This window comes from Anser cygnoides, chromosome 23 (genome assembly GCF_040182565.1).
Source record: "Anser cygnoides isolate HZ-2024a breed goose chromosome 23, Taihu_goose_T2T_genome, whole genome shotgun sequence".
Taxonomy (NCBI): domain Eukaryota; kingdom Metazoa; phylum Chordata; class Aves; order Anseriformes; family Anatidae; genus Anser; species Anser cygnoides.
The window spans coordinates 2594065-2610540 of NC_089895.1; the positions used below are offsets into that span (position 1 = coordinate 2594065).

The 16476-nt window shown below is 38.5% G+C and overlaps 1 protein-coding gene across 11 annotated transcripts in view; it reads right to left on the reverse strand.

The window, feature by feature from the left end:
* Nucleotides 1-16476, reverse strand: part of PRDM2 (PR/SET domain 2) — a 71417-nt gene that overhangs the window by 25883 nt on the left and 29058 nt on the right. Inside the window, exons 1-4 of one of the 11 annotated variants that reach the window (XM_066982267.1) lie at nucleotides 6670-6805; nucleotides 5727-5814; nucleotides 4998-5486; nucleotides 680-738 (exon numbers count right to left, since the gene is read on the reverse strand). The exons of 9 other annotated variants lie outside the window; for them this stretch is intronic. The gene's annotated coding sequence lies outside the window, so the exon portion shown is untranslated. Of the gene's footprint in view, nucleotides 1-679; nucleotides 739-4997; nucleotides 5815-6669; nucleotides 6806-16476 lie in introns of those variants that run through there. One more of the 11 variants, XM_066982268.1, reaches the window with a different exon arrangement.

Below are 16476 nucleotides of genomic sequence, written 5' to 3' on the forward strand. Positions count from 1 at the left end.
ATTGCCCTTTAAGCAAAAACGCATTTGAGAAGTTTTATCTAGCACCTCCTTGCCCTTACTCAGAATAGCAAGCAGAACTGCTTGCATATATGTGTAATTTTAGATGTGCCAGTTCAGTTTGACACAGAGGGATACCAAATGATTTTTGATATTTTCCTTTTATCAGCTTTCACCTGTTCCTTTTTAGGTTGCAGTTTTTTTTTTTTTTTTTTTTTTTTACAAAGACTAAAAAAAAGTCCACTATACTCAAGCATGGCAACGGCTGTCCAAGACGCATCCATCTCATGGTCCTAAACCTAACAATATTTCATTGCAGATGTTCAGGGAGGGCATTTAACAACAGAGGAACAGTAAAGTGATGCTTCCTTGGTATACTCTCCCAGCTTTCACCTCTCCAGAGCTCACGAATTTTTGAAGACACCAACTAGCTTTTGACAGGCTTTCCTTCATGAGTTCTCAAAGTGCTTTTTAAATTCATGTGAACCATTCCCTTTCTGCACAGTCTCAATGAAAAACACTACCTGCAACTCAGATACAAAGGAAGTAACCCAAGGTCTGTCCCACAATTTTCTTACAGTTTCAGATGTCAAGAACTAAGAGAAGCCTGCAGGAGGGGAAAAACTTCCTCACGGCACAGAACCTGGTGGAAGCCTGAGCATAAGTACACACGTGCACTTACCATCAGGTTCCTGAAGGGTCCTACATGGCTGCTACTGCCAGCTGGATCCTCCACTTGGTCTAAACAAGAAAGATACAGGAATGAAACACAGGGAAAGTGAAATGGAAACAATGACAAAAGAATAAATGAAGGGCAGAACTTAATATACGTGTATGTGCATTACAAGAATTGCAAAAGAAAGATGCAGAGGAAACTGAATGAAAGAAACAGATGGAAAAACAGCTACCTGCCTACAGTGACAAAGATCAAAAGAAGAGTGCAGGAATTTCCGTCTTGCCACTTAGTTTTTAAATATGGTTCCTTCTCCCCTTTCCTTCATTTATGCGTGTTGCAGACAGGTCACCAAGAGCATTACCTGCCTTTACACCCTTAAACCACCCGCACATCTACATGTACATTTGTACAAACACTGCAACAGGCACGGGAGATCTCATGTTACTGCCTACATCCAGATAACGGGCCAATACCAATCACGTAGTGCCACTTATCTCAGAGGATAACAATTTCAAGAAGAGCAGTAATCTTTCATTTGCCCATATTTCATTCTATTGATCAGACCAAGACATCTCAAAACAACCCACAGCACCTGCACTTGTATTTTTGCTGTTAACCAAAATACTAACGGGACTGTACAACAACTGAGCGACTGCTGCTCAGACAGATTAAGCACGCTCAGCTGCCAGGAAAGAAAAAGTTAAACACAGTCTTTCCATACACATGGAACTGCATCCTATCATTAAGTATTGCAAAATTGTACAAGATGCTATTATCTTTAATAAGCTTTAAGTACGGCACCAAACACGTTCACAGCTAACACCATAAAGCAGGAAGGGGAATCTTGCATCTGATCACCAACACGGTTTTTGATCACTTACAAGAAATATGAAAGGAGACAAATTTGCACGTGTCACACTGACAGCAATTGCCACGTGGTTTCATGATGCGAATTACAATATACTAGCATAAACTTGCTAGCTAATCCTTTGGGGACTGGTTCAGATTAGCGATAGCTTGCACCAGTCTCATTCAGTAGTTACTGCTATTCTGTACATCAACTTTTGATTTTTTCCTCCTATTTAAAGTACCAAGAAAGTAAAATAAAGATTGAATGTATATACAAGCTAAACAGTCCTTACAGAAAATTCAGCAGAAACCACAACTGTGTAACCACTTCCGCATTATTCTGATTAATGACTTCCAAAATGCTGATGCAACTTGATTTTTAATTGGGGAAAGTTGCGCACCAGAATTCCTCTATTCCTATACCCGGAATGCTGGGAGACATACCATGCTTTTCAAAGGGAATTACTTAAACTCCCAGGCATCTGTAAAATCTGACTAGTTGTTTGTTCTGGAAGACGGTCTAGCAAAAATTCATGTCTTCTACACACAAAAAAAGCCATATTCAAAATGATTGCAGAAATTGGTCAAAACCTCAAATAAATGCATGTGCACCATCTCATAACATACAGTAACCAAACCATTTTTAAATTGGTGTCCGAAGTTTTAAGTAATTTGGTACAGGTGAGGTTATTCCACTAAGTCATTTGAACTCTTGGAGAAAGAGGAAGAGAAAGTGAGAACAGCAGGGATCAGTTACAGAGCAAGTCAGCGTTAGGCCAGGAAAAGAAAAGATGTCAACCTTGAAAGAAAGAACCTCAACACTTCTGCTTTATTAAAATCAGGTTATGTGTTATGACATTACCTTCCATTCTCTCTCATGTACCATTACTGTTAACGCAACAATAAACCACAGTTCCTTTTTGAAACTTGACTAGAGCAAGCATAGCTGAAAAGCTCTGAAGGGAAATTCTGAACATGCACCTAACTACCTACAGAGGGAACATCTTTTGAACTCAAAAGCTTCAAACTTAAAATGGAACAAAACAGGGAACCACCAGTGAGCTTTAGGAAAAAACGCTCTTGTACTGGCAAGAGCAATTACTACAGAAGCCAAGAGAACGCAGAGGCTGACAGACACCTCCCAAGTCCCACGGCTCCAATATTCAAATGCTGCCATACAGCAGCTTTGGTGGTAGATTCTTTCTGTACTGAATTAGTATGAGTCATGACAGAAAAAAATATTTTCATGTTTAGTATAATATATGCTACACCAGGAGCATTTTCCAGTTTGGCTATAGAGATGCATCCTGCTGCTTTGGTGCATGCACATATAAAATCAATTCCAGCATCCTCTAACAGAATTCATACCCTAGGCAGGAAGGTACCCATTCTTAATTCAAAAATAGAGACTAAGTCTCACAATATCAACTGGGTTTTACGCTAACAATACCAAATCTTTCTAAAATTGAACATTAAAAAAAAGATGTTAAAAGGATGCAAAAACGGCATATTTTTGTTCATATCCAAGCAATTCTAAGGGTGAGACTCAAGACATAAAAGGCACAGCCTAATTTCTGAAACAGAAGCACCTAAAGCAGTTGTCAATTAATTCTGAATGGCTACATAGACAGTACCATTAAGAGGCCTATTTCAACAGTGCTGTGAAGTATGTACGAAAACATGCAAAAAAGTCACATTTGGATGTCACAATGACCCCATTTTCCTTGATCTATTATTATTAACAATTAGTGGGCTTTTTTTATTTTGCAATAGCATTATAAAATTATCAGACTAGTTTGTGTGGACATTATTTTTAGGTACCGTTAAACAAATTAAACCCTGTGAAACAGCTGATGTCTATTTTACTTCATAAAAATCATCATTGCAAGGTGCAATTTTAACTTCTGACCCCTGAGAATCAAGTGAATGGAGAGCTCCAAGACCTTACTTCTGTGTTGTCAGTCTGCCCAAACCTAACATATCCGATTATTTCGGAAGAGGGATAACACACAGAACTATATATACAGAAAATACTTGGAAAAACCTTGAAGAAGGTCTACACCCGCAGCCCCATGCCTGTACTACAGAAGCAGACGCTCAGCCTCATGCCCAGAACAACCTGCCACTGCTTGCAGGACAAAGACTCAGCAGGGCACCGTGCTCCAACTGCTTGCAATCTCCCTGCAATTCAATGCCAGGGGCTGACTACTCACAGCATCACTTGTCTTGTTCACTCTCCACATCCCTTTGGTACAGGCTGGGAGGAGAGGCAAGGGGTGCATGCGCAGGTCTGTGCAGCAACAGGCTCCCCCAAAGGATACTGAGAGTCTCCAGGAAGGAGCTCAGCTGCCTTTCAAAAGCAAAAGGTATAGAAACAAGGGCTCTGAAGAGAAACTGCATGCCCCATTGTTTTAGTCATTTTTGCTCTAATTTGGAACTCAATGACCTGTCTGAAGACCACAAACGGCAGCAATAAATGGATGCTTTGCATCAGGAATAAAAGCATATTCAGGAAGCAAGGGTTCTTCCATGCTTTTTTTCCACCACATCTCACCTTCCTTAAAAACACACATTCAATTTTACGAGGTAGCAGTGGGAGAGTGATAGCACAAGCATGGAAGACAAAACTTACAGTAATTGCTAGAATCAAGCTGCCTCACTGAAACCACCACCATCATTAAGAAAATGACTTTGTCCTATGAAATAAACCTATTACTACACATAAACCATCACTTCACACACGCACAAAGAGTAGCATTTTAATCACTGCATCATCCAACTAGATAGTATTACTATAACACTCTCACCTTGGGAAGATAGTTCAATACACCTGAATACAGATGCTTACGCATCTAACTGTATTTCTGTATTAAAATGTTTGTACCATGCACTAAATATCCACTTTGCAGAAAAGAAATGGAGCAATGCATTCACATTCACTTTACAGATAAACTTGTTGCCATGGAAAGCTTAAGAAAATTCTGAGCTGGGGCTATTTAAAGCAGCAATTTCTGCAAATGTTTGGCCAAATCTTCATGTTAATGAACACTTAAGATCATTAAGTTAAGATTAATTAACACTTAAGATCAAGTTACTGTATCTCACCACAAACTTCTTGAATTATAATCATCCGTACCAGACAAATGTTAGCACAGTAGGATACGCTATGCCAACATAAAAAGACAAAATGACTTAGAAGAAGCAAAAGGAAATGTTGTCATTACATGAAGTTCTTCATAAACTCAGAAAAGCTTAGCTGAAGCTATTCAAACACTCAGATAAACAAATAAATGCATTTAGTCTGAAGAGTCCTACAAGGAGAAAGCCCATCTTAAACATACAGCATTACTATACCACTCCACAAAAATTAGAAGTAGGAATTGCCTACAGTCTTCCTCATATACTTCACATTTTGTGAACTGAACTGTGTACCATTACCCCTGTAATAGAAAGAGGAGCAAGAAGTAATACATACATGTTTGCATAGCATACCATCGCCATTCACAGCGCCTCGCTGAAATCCTTAATGTGTTATGCCTTCTCTGACTAACCTGAGTATAAATCATAGGAAGTATTAAGTTTACAGGCTAAGACTTACTCATCCATAATGACTTAAATACTACAGAATGTCATCTAACAACTATGAAGCAGGGCAAACAAACATCCACAGGGTTTAATTCTATGCAAGTTTAACCCACACAAGAGCTGTGCTGAAACAATTAAGCATAAATAATTAAACCTACAGCTTTTATCTTAGTAGACAAAGATGTTATTTCTACCTCGATGCCGACACTTATAAAACTAAACCAGCAGACAGAACACAAATACGCGGTGTCAGACCTGCTCCAGAATTTCTCAATTGCTCCTCATAGTTGTGCACTCCTACCTCCTCCCCTCCCTAATAACACAGCTTCCCACCAGTCCTAGCAAGTTACTCTACGCAGCCACCACTGACACGGCCAACCTGTTAAAGAAAGCACAAACAAACACTCTTCTCTGTGGTTGTATTCCATTAGCTTTCATTTAGCTAACGTTAAGTATTAAAGCATAAAGAAGCAATAAAAATGACAGCTGGCACACAGAACCCTTGAGTTTCCAAAAGTAACTGGTGTTCTCTATATTTAGCCATTTTTTTGTGGACAATTCAATTACAAAACAGCATCTTTATTTTTATTTAAACACAGAAAACTATTCAAATGTAAACCTCCACTTCCATGAACATGAGCTGTTCCTTTAATCCAGAGGATGGTACTGCTACACTCGCTACAGCTCTCCAGGAAACATTTTTGACCCTGCAACAAAGCCACATGCAGATGATTAAGTAGCAGCACGCATTTCGACAGCAGCCTTTGCAAGATAATAGAAATGCAAAAGCTCACACAAGTAGTTGTACCAGAACGGTTAAACAAACACTATTAGATCAGTCTGTATCTGTAATAACCAACCCATAGATCCATCATTGTACTACTTTCTTCGCTAACTTCTGAGGTCAGGTTAACAGCATTTTTGTTTGTTTTTTTTTAGGCTAGGTTACCTTTAGAGGTAACTGCTTAAGACTTTCTCTGCCATTTTATTCTGCTGTTTGACAAACCAAGCATGTTCAAATGCAGTAATAATCACACTAACAAGTCACTTTTCAAAAACCACAGGACTGCTGAGCCCACAGGCAGACCCAAAAATCTAATGCCCCTCACACACCGGAAATGAAGGCGGTGATCTGCTGCAAAGAGCGTTTTTGCTCCACCACCCCAAACAGAACTCTTGAAAGGTCAGAGAAAAGCTGCAATTGCCTCTAAGGCCAAAAATGCACAGGACCAAACGTTTGTGTCCAAACATGGGCTATGGCTTCACTTGAACGCAGCTGTATGGGGGCTACGATTCCCAGGAAACAGGACGGCCTTTGTGCCCGGCACAGCACGGGGATTACTGTAACAGGAGTCTCCAACGCCGAGGAAAGAAGAGCAAAGCCTCTCACAGATGTAGGGTGCCGACAGTGCTGCTACCACCAGATTAAGTCTCCCATGTATAAAATTAACCCCCTGAGAATTGCTAAAAGGTTTTATTTACAACATTTTTGTTTACTTTCACTGAAATCCATTGTGTTACTCTTTCTTTTTTACTAAACTAAAGCCCTCTGTTTGCCATACCTATGCCATGTCTTTAGTCAGATGTTTGTCTCCAAAGTAGTAAAGAGTTCAGTAAAATCAGGCCCCTTTCTTTTACAAAGTACTTCATCCCCCTCTCAGCCACACATTTCCAGTTTTCTTTCTTCGTACTTTCATTTTCTTCTTCAATACAACTTGAAGAGCCAATCTTTATTGTGGAGGATTCAATGGAGGAAAAAAACACACATACAGTAGACATTTTTGCTTTTTTCGTTGTTTTTATCTGCACCAATCTAATAGATTTGCAATAAAGTCATATATTGAATTTCTAAAGAAAAACTTAACCTGGAAAACTTATTCCATAGTATTTTCCACAGCGCACACTCGCTTATCGCCCTCTCTTACCTCTGAAGAAAGCCATCAGTCCCGGCATGCAATACAAACTTGCCCGAAACAATAAATATCTTTGGTCTGTAACAGTTTTAAAGGCTATTCTTTACTGGAAGCATAGCACTTACTTGCCCTGAGCTTTTTGCTCAGGCACTGTATAAGAACATTACCATGTAACTGAAATGAAAACAACTGATGCCCAACAACATGCCTTCATTTATATGAGGTAGGAAAAAACATTACTGACAAATTAAGTAGAGATGACAAAAAATAGAATTACCAGCTACCTGTTACAGTAAATACATAGTTTGTGCCCATTAGCCCTCATTAAAAATACGATAGCATTTTATGAACTGGGCCTCCAGCCTCACAAGGAACATCTTTAACTGCTCATGGGCAGCTACTGTCAGGACGCATTTGCAGGCATGAAAACTGCTTCTCTGCATCTGTTAAATTTGGAAAGTCTCATCTCCTTCCAACTTCAGAGGGACAATCCAAGGTCATATGGCAGACTATCACTACAGGTCCTTTCTAATACGTAATAGCAGACTAAGGACGAGGATAAACGTTATGGAAATTCATTAAAATAATGTTCAACCAAGTCTCTGAATCGTTTATATCTGTTGAGAAGTTGTGAAGGATTTGCTTAGCTTTTTCTGTAAACCCAGGTGCTTCACTCAGTTTAGCTGCAGCCTTTTTTATTTTTTTCCTAGAGAAATGCTTTTCAGGCTTCTCTGAGAACAGAGGGTGTACTGACCTGTATCTCCAGAGGAACTCTAGCTGCAGCGCTCCAGCTGCCCAACCTGTGCTTTTGGAGTTGTAGAGCACGATGCGACAGGACAACAGTTGGCGCTCAGGGTAAGAGAGCTGACAAAAGAAGTTACTAAATGTACAGTTTGCCCCAAATCAGACAACTGGATTCTGCCTAATTTATGAATTGAAGAAAGGTTGATAGGCTCATAAAGTCACTACAGAGAATGGCAACTTCTTCCACTTCTCAAATGATGTGAAAACAAGCCCCAGCCAGAGGACAAGTGTATTTGTCTTCTGCTCAGTTAACTGCTACATTCAAGATTAACCTCTTCTGATGAAACTAGACATGAAAAGTGTAGATTTCCACACATTTTTTCATATAATAAACTGAAAACTGAAGAAGAATGCAAAAATAAAACCTCACTGAAAAGTAACTTGGACATTTTCACTCAAGAAACCAGAAAAAAAGAGCAGAGAGCCTCGAGGCTGACACTTAACAGTTAAGGATTTGGTAGCTACAAATGAAGTTCCAGCACAAAGTCCACTTTGCTTTTGCAATCCCTGACAAGGGTCCATAAGATTTGAAATGCTGGGCTCTTTGCTCTTTACTTGTCACTTGAAATAGAACACCGCAGGAAGTCAATTTTTTACTCAACTGGCTGAAACTTGGAGTGACCTACTCCTTGGTAAAAGCCCAAGACGATTCTAACATTTGGCACCCGTACCGTGCACGTTTCCTTTTAGGAGTATGACTCGAAGGCAAAGGTGGGTATTTTAAGATTCTGATACAAACTCCGTGCTACAGAGCGCTCAGCTGTCACTGCTGCTGAGCTGCTTTACACCAGAGCTTACTACCCAGTGAAGTGTTTGATTTTACCGGCAACAGTAAGAGGAAGTTTGCACTGTACCTGGCTTTGACCAGTGACAATAGGAGAGAAAATCTACCATAATTTACACGAATCAAGCCACTTTCGGAAACACGAGGCCTTTCCCATTTAACAATGGAATTTTCTTACAGACTGCCAAATAAAACCAGATTCGGATTTGGCTAGATTCTAGCAAGTAAGGAGTCTGGCCACCAATGCAAGTTGGAATAGATGTATAGCTGACAACCCATTTCCATAGCATTTTGCAGTAATAATAATCAAGAAGATAGATTTTCAACTATTATAGTAGTCTCACTAGAGTAACTTTATGCCAACCACCACGTTAATAATACTGCCTCTTTGAAGTTCTGGGGCATTAATCATAGTCTATCAAATGCTCTTGCAGAACTCCGATAGAAAGTGTGACAACAAAATTAATTCTCAACAGCAAACCCAGTAAGCTCTTAATTTTTTCTGAAGGGTTCATGCTAAGCAAACATACACTGGTGATACAAATAAATAACACACTTGCTTAGTCCAGGGGAAGAAGTTCATACACAGTAAAATATACACTAGTGAACATCTGGTGTTCAGACAATACCTGATTTCTTAGCTAGAAGTGTTGAATCACCAGTAAGCTTTATTTCAATAACTGTTAAAACCAAGCAAAAACTTAAAGACTGCTATATTTCATTGAGGGACTTCACACAGTGAGTGGAGGCCAGTGAAAATTCTCTACCACAAAGTCATTCCTGTCAATCTATGTAAGGTTCTTGGCAAGAATGACAAAATAAATTTGAAGGTTTGACAGACTAAAAAAAAATCAAGTACGCTCTGGTCTGACAATAACTGTTTTTGTACCTTTGAAAAATGCATTGAATAAGTAGAACATAAAATTATTTTGATATTTTGCAGTTTTTTAATAGTGACATTAGAATTTTCACAGAGACTTTACAACCAGAAATTGCCTTACAAAGTAAGGAGGTATCATGCCTGAAGAAAACAGGTCTCAGCCACACACACGTACAATTGGAGTCACATCTCTTCCCACAAACAAACCACTTATCAAAACTTTGTACGGACATACTTGGAGTTATGCTAAACGTGCCCCCTTGCCACTTCATAAATTATGCAGGGCATCTGTAGATACATCCTCAGAGTAAGAGGTTCCCATAAACAATTCAAGTAAAATACATGGTCAATGCAAAGTAACGGTGAATTATAATAAAAAAACAAGCACTAAAGTTTAGTAGTGCTAATGATACAGAATCAATATTAGTAGTGTTGCTCGAACGGTTTAAAAAAGATGAAACGTAAAAATAAAGCATCTAGAGAAAAGCAGTAAAAATGATTAAGAGGTAGGGAAGGTTCCCATTATAAGGGGAACTTAGAGCCTTCACTACATGAGGACACGATTCAAGAAGGACAAGCTGAAGGTAAAAAAGAATACACTGAAAGTCAGTCATTGATGAGCTTGTATTTCCCATAAAAACCAAAGTGTCCAATTGTAAGGCAACAAACGAAGTGAAAGAGTAAGTGCCTGGTAAAGCCTTGACTTCACATGAGACAACGCAAAGGAAGTCAAGAAAGGCTTGTTCACACGAATAAAGTCGCATTGGTTTAAGTGAGACAGAAAACCCATACACTGCCACGGGCAAGGCAGGAACTCATTGAGTGTAAGAGAAAAACCAAAGCCTGCTCTCACAAGCAACGGGACAGTTCCCAAACGCACACAATGTAAGGCACTTAAGAGAACAAAAAAGAAAACCACTTGTTTCTGGAAAACAGCATCTATTCTCCTATTCTGCAGGAATTCATCCACTTCCTGTACTTGAACACAGCCTCTAAATCTGTTCAACCCAAAGTTCTTTCCTAAAACAGCACTCACCAATTCTTCTCCGCATCTTCTCCACAGAAATAGTTCAACAGTTCTGTGACTCAGAAAAAAGAGTATTTTAAGAAAGTGTTGGAAAATCCTAACAGTATTTGCACAAGGGAAGTAATATTTTAATAGGAACTTCAAAACTTAACTGATTTTCAGGATAATTAAAAAAGTGGTTTCCAAAAAAAAAAAAGCAATGGAATACTAAGCTTCTTTTCTCCCAGGCCACCCCCAGTTCCAAAGCTAATCCTGATCAATAGAAAGAAAAACACATTGATTAACATCGGAAAGTTGTCTGATGCCTTACTTTTCTTCCTACTGTAGGTTAACTAAAGAGAACACTAGCAAATTTGCTCAGAAATGCTGCAACTGGGATCTAGATGTGTTTCATTATTTAATTTGGGGGAAAAAATAGCATATGGAAGAGTGGTTGAACTGAGGAAAAGAAGGAAAATACAGATCAGTTTAGAGTCTGATTTGAATACGCAAATCAAAGTTTGTTATGTTAGAGATATGCCCTAATCACAAATAATATGGTAGCTAAAAACATACTGAATTGTTAACAACTATAAAGGACGTTGTTAAATAAGCTTTTTGTGTGACAAAACCACACAGGGATGAAGTAACACAGGGTGCACGGGAGGCTTGCACGACTTGCTGTAATGAAGATCCGGTATTATCAGCACCGAGTCCTTACCCTGCATTCCCAACCACCTTCTGGCCCTTTGCGAAGTTCCTCTTATTACAAGGAATTTTGCTTTCCTAGTGGCACCACCACTCTGATGTGTGAGCGGACAGAACTGGGTGTCCCCAGCAGCATGAGAATTGGGGTGGCTAATCCAGCTTTCAGCACAAGCACATACCCTGATGCTGATAACGGCAACAGCCCCACACTGACAACACCTGTGGACTTCCATTAGCAGCTGCACATTCGGAAACTTTTAAAGGGAGTGCATACACAGTAGTGTGAGGCTTCTGAAGAAGAAACAAACCTTGCAGCCTTCCCTAACCTTACAATTACAGCACACAAGTAAACAAGTTGCACAATGTTCATATAAATATGCTATAATTTGATTAAAATAAAAACCACTGATTTTTTTTTTTTAAAAACAACTTCGGAATTATTATCTGAATATGCTAAGTCTTCATTCTTCCAAAAGCTTAAACTTTGAAATACGGAGTTTTTAAGCGGGTCAATAAATGCAACTTAATGCTGAATTCTTAATTATTTTTATATATACACGGATAATTTATTTTTACCTCTGAAATGAAGTCTTATCTTCTCCTATTCTTAAACCCGTAGGCAGAAGCAAAGCTGGAATGAATCATACCAATCTCACTCTGCTGCTCGGGAAGGCTCAGAGCAACAGCTATCACAGAAACTGGGGGCGTTGCTGTAGAAGTGAAGAAGGAAACTTAAAAGTAATACAAGTCTCCTCTTCAAAAAGCCCCATTTTATGGGAGATAAGAGAAAATCTCCACTGGTTAGAAGACCTCAAATATATCAATGTTCACCAGATAGAAGCAGCAATGAGAGGTACAGCTCCCTTGACGTGCCAAAGGCAACTTTTAAACTGGAGTTACAGAATTCTTCTTGTTAATCAGTCTAAACTTGGAAAAATCAAAGTAAACTTCATTCTAAAGCTTTGTTCCAGATCTTCTTTCCGACCTTCTCCTTCCTCCCTTGTCTCTTCCCAGTCATTAGCTAGGAAGTTTTGAAGCCTTAAGTTCCCAAGTTTTTCATATAGATTTACCACCTTCTGTAAGCCATATTCCAGTTAACACTCAACCATTTTCTCACAAGCTCTTTTATTCCATGAAGAGCTCTAGCTAAGAAATTCATGTAACAAATTAAAAAAAGATCACCACGGCACCACTGGGCCACGATTCCCATTTGTGATGCCATCCAGATGGCAATCCAAGGCCCAACTTTTGTGACCAAGATGTATAGTTAGGCAATTCAAGTGCAAGTGATTATTTGGAACTAAGAGAAAATGCCTATGAAAGCATTAACAGAAAAACTGCAAGAATTTTGACCATGCACAGAATTTACAGAATTTAACCTGCTTATTGCATCTTCACGTTTTGCTTTCGTGCAGCTGCAATTTGACACCATTTCAGCCATAGCCACACTTTCAGATAAAAGTAAATCCACTGTAACTTCTGGTATGGCAGCACTGATTTAAAATCTCTGAAGCAAAAGCCTGAAGTTGCACTTTGCATTCAAGCCTGATAAAAACCACAGCATTACAACAGCAGTACAGACATTTATGGTAGTGAAGTTTTAATAAATTTATTAGCAACAATTTGAGAGTTTAAAACTGTCCTACAATAGATATTCGCTGGGGCTACAAAAGATCCTGATTCAGGTGTTTTGTCCTACTACAATAGAGGACTGTACTTTAAGAGGACACACAACTGGGTTTTCCAAGAGGCCACTTGGTTTCATGACAGGCTCCCATTCAAACTGCCTCACACAGCATGCTTTTGGTCAAGTGAAATTACAGACTTTTTCTTCCTCTCTTGACGGTCTGACTTTGCAGGGAGAAGATATGAAAGAGGCACTCAGGGTATTCACTCCAGACAATGGCACAAATTATGCCAGTGGGGTTTGTTGCCTAGATAAAGTGCTACGAGGAACACTGCTAAGACACAAACACAGCTGAGCAGCATAGCACGGAAACACTACCACTGGGGTATAAATAAGCGCAGAAGTAGAACACTGGCCTCTTCTCCCCTCTGGAAAACAAAGTTTAAGAAGTGTTTTATATACAAGCATGTAGCAGAGCACCATTTTATCCCATGTAATGCCAGTATCTTTCTTCCTCTGAGACCACACATTTGATCTGCCACATAATCCATGACTGAAACTCTCCAGATTACCTTAGCATTGCTTGATCACGCTTTGGAGACTACTCAGCACCTTAGATTAGAGCCTGATAAAACCGCTGGGCATTTTTATGTATGACCGTCCTTCCCTTGAAATATTTGGTTAGTGAAAAGTTGCTTTTAGAAGGAAAATTCTGTACGAAGTCAAAGACTCCCAAAACACCAAATAAACATATCCTTGCAAGAGAAACACCAGAGCAAGAGAAAGTCAGCTGTAACAGTCTGAGAAGGGAAAATCACGTTTTGGGAGCCTGTTGAAGTCAGTGTTCATCTTCCATATTACTACTGTTACTACACTGATATATATAAAGGAATAAGTGTGCTGATAAGGGAAAAAAGTTCATCCTATTCCACCGACAGGTAAACAGATTTATGAATTTATAAAGTGAAAACCAGGCTATTCCCCCGCCCCCGCCTTAGAAAGGGAATTAATGAAAAAATCTTGTGCTAATGCATTTGATTTGAACAAACTTTCCTCCAAGCTCGATAGGCAGAACAAAAATATATTGACTACAACCTGGGAGAGGTAGACAGTAATGGCTAGAAAGCTTAAATACATGAAATTTCAGAAAATACAAAAGCAAAAAAGTGTCTTAATCATTTTTCTGCTAGTTGTTGACCAAGACAATCTTCTTAGGCACTGGCAGCTGCTGGCTTTTAACCACTTAGTAATCATGTCAAAGATAACGGGTTAGCTCCCATAAGTCTTAGATACTAACCAAGTTTTTGGTGTTCCCCCCCCCCCCCCCCCCCCCCAGACCCATTTATCCTACTGAATTTCTTTCCAAATCTGAAATACACTCATCACCTTAGCAACAACACTTTACAAGCAATTATTCAATGCAGAAAAATATGTTGGTAAGAACTGTCACCTTTCCTTAATTAACAAAAGTGCTTTGCACGTTAAAAGAAAAACAAAAGATTTACTGCAGTTATGAAAACCTTCAAACCCTCAAACGGTAACTATTCACGCTAACACCAGGAAGATGGAATACTTCGAAATGCTTTTTGAAGGCAGATGACACAAACAAAACTGGCAAAGAAGTCGTGCAACTAAAGAGCAGGGGACTTTTGAGAAACACAACCGAGGCATAACCAAGGTCCCACCTTCTGCAAACGTGTTAGAGGAGACCGGTCTGGAGAGGAGAATGCCAGGTGCCACCCCGAACATGCTCTGAAGGAGATTATGGACCAGTGTCAGTAATCACTTGCAAACAGAGGTCAGATCAAGGTCAAGCAGAATGTGATATTTCCATCTGTATCTTGTGTCTGTCCCAGACTGGGTCAGCTGCTGATTCTGAAATGCCATCCTGACTTGACAAATTCAGTAAGGCTTGCCTCTTATGGTAAGACGGTCTGAACTGGGGTCAGGGAAGGATTTATTCAGAAATCAAGAGAAATCCTACTGCAATGTGAAAAGTTTTACAATGGTGTAAGCATCAGTTCATTGGGCAAGATTTTAATAGCTGTGAAATTATCACTTTTTCTGATATATCAGAGTTCATTAAACAAATTGCAGCAACAAGACCATTTGTCAAATATTAGCTATCTTAAGTGTTCAAGGACAAGGCCTAAAAAAATGCATTAAAAACTCCAAAGGATATTTCTTTTACTGAACAAAGACTAGTTATTAAATAGCCGTGTGTTTTGAAAAACTAAATTATAATGTACTTGTCAAATAAGGTCTTGTCTAGTCATTTGTAAGGTACTAAACTGTCAGCTTCCTTTTCTGGAAAATGTGTTTCTACAGGACACTAATTCACAGTTGTTTAAACTTGGCAGTTCTTATTTAGTTCTATTTTCTCCTCTGAAAGTGTATGAGTACAATCTGTAACAGATCAAAATTAATTTCATTAAAAAAAAGGAATCGACTGATCTGCTTCGGTAGCTAATAAATTCAAATCTCCAAAAAGTCTGTTAAAATTGGGAATTTGTTTGCATGATTACGTTGCACTTCCTTCCAATTTTTTCACATGCAAGAAGTAAAATCACATTTCTCTCCCCCCATTTTTATAGTACAGTTACTATTTCAAAAAATCAGAACCAAACAAAATAACAACACCACCTTTCTAATCTTGCTGAATTCATAGCTCATCACCACTTCCCTTATTTTCCCATAAAACCTCAGCCCCTGAATCTCCAAAAGAAGCATTATCAATGGAAACCATTTTGGAATTTTATCTGCAGCTACAGCTATCAATTCAGCAGAATATATTACGTTTTTAAAAGCAAATCTGCGTGAGTTGCAAATATTTGACATTACTGCAAATACTAAAATAACTGAGAAGAAGGGGGGTAAAAAATAATCCACTGGAATCTCCTAAAAATAGAACTATAAAGTTTCAAAATATGTACGTATTATAAGATAAACAAAGCACATATTGTGAATTGACTCATCTTATACAACATGGATAATGAAGCTTTAATCATAAGTCAAAACAACACAATACTAAGAATTTGGTCTTTCTGCCTAATGATACAAGAAGGATAAAGAATAATTTATCTGTAGAATTAATCTATTACCTATAATTCCTATTCTATTATCATCTATATTGTTTGGGATTATTATTTTTTTGTGTGTGGATGTGAGATTTGGGAAGGAGTCTATATTTATAAAATAAAGAGAAAATGCTTATTTTTCTAAAAAATGACAGTTTGAAATCATTAAAGCCCTTATCAGTTAAAACTCCTGATCTAAAAAATAGTACAGCAACAAAATCCAGGAACTCCCAAATTGATTTACTGATGTTTTTAAACTGTAACTTTACAAATGCAAATAGAAGTTCTGGGCCATGTAAAATTACCTTAGAAATGATTCTGTCTGGCTTTTCTAATTTATAATGTAATTAAATCCTTTCAAGTTGTTTTTCTAGCCTTTCAGGTAAATCACATGCACAGAAACTTTATTTGCCGAGATAATGCACACTTGGTAAATTAGAGGTTATATTGCGCTTTTTCCTAAGAGTTACCTACGTACGTACGCCAAACATATTTTGTTACAAATAGCAAAATAACAGCCAGTACTTGAATTGCAGAGTTTGGAAAAGTTCAAAATACGAATTAGTGCTC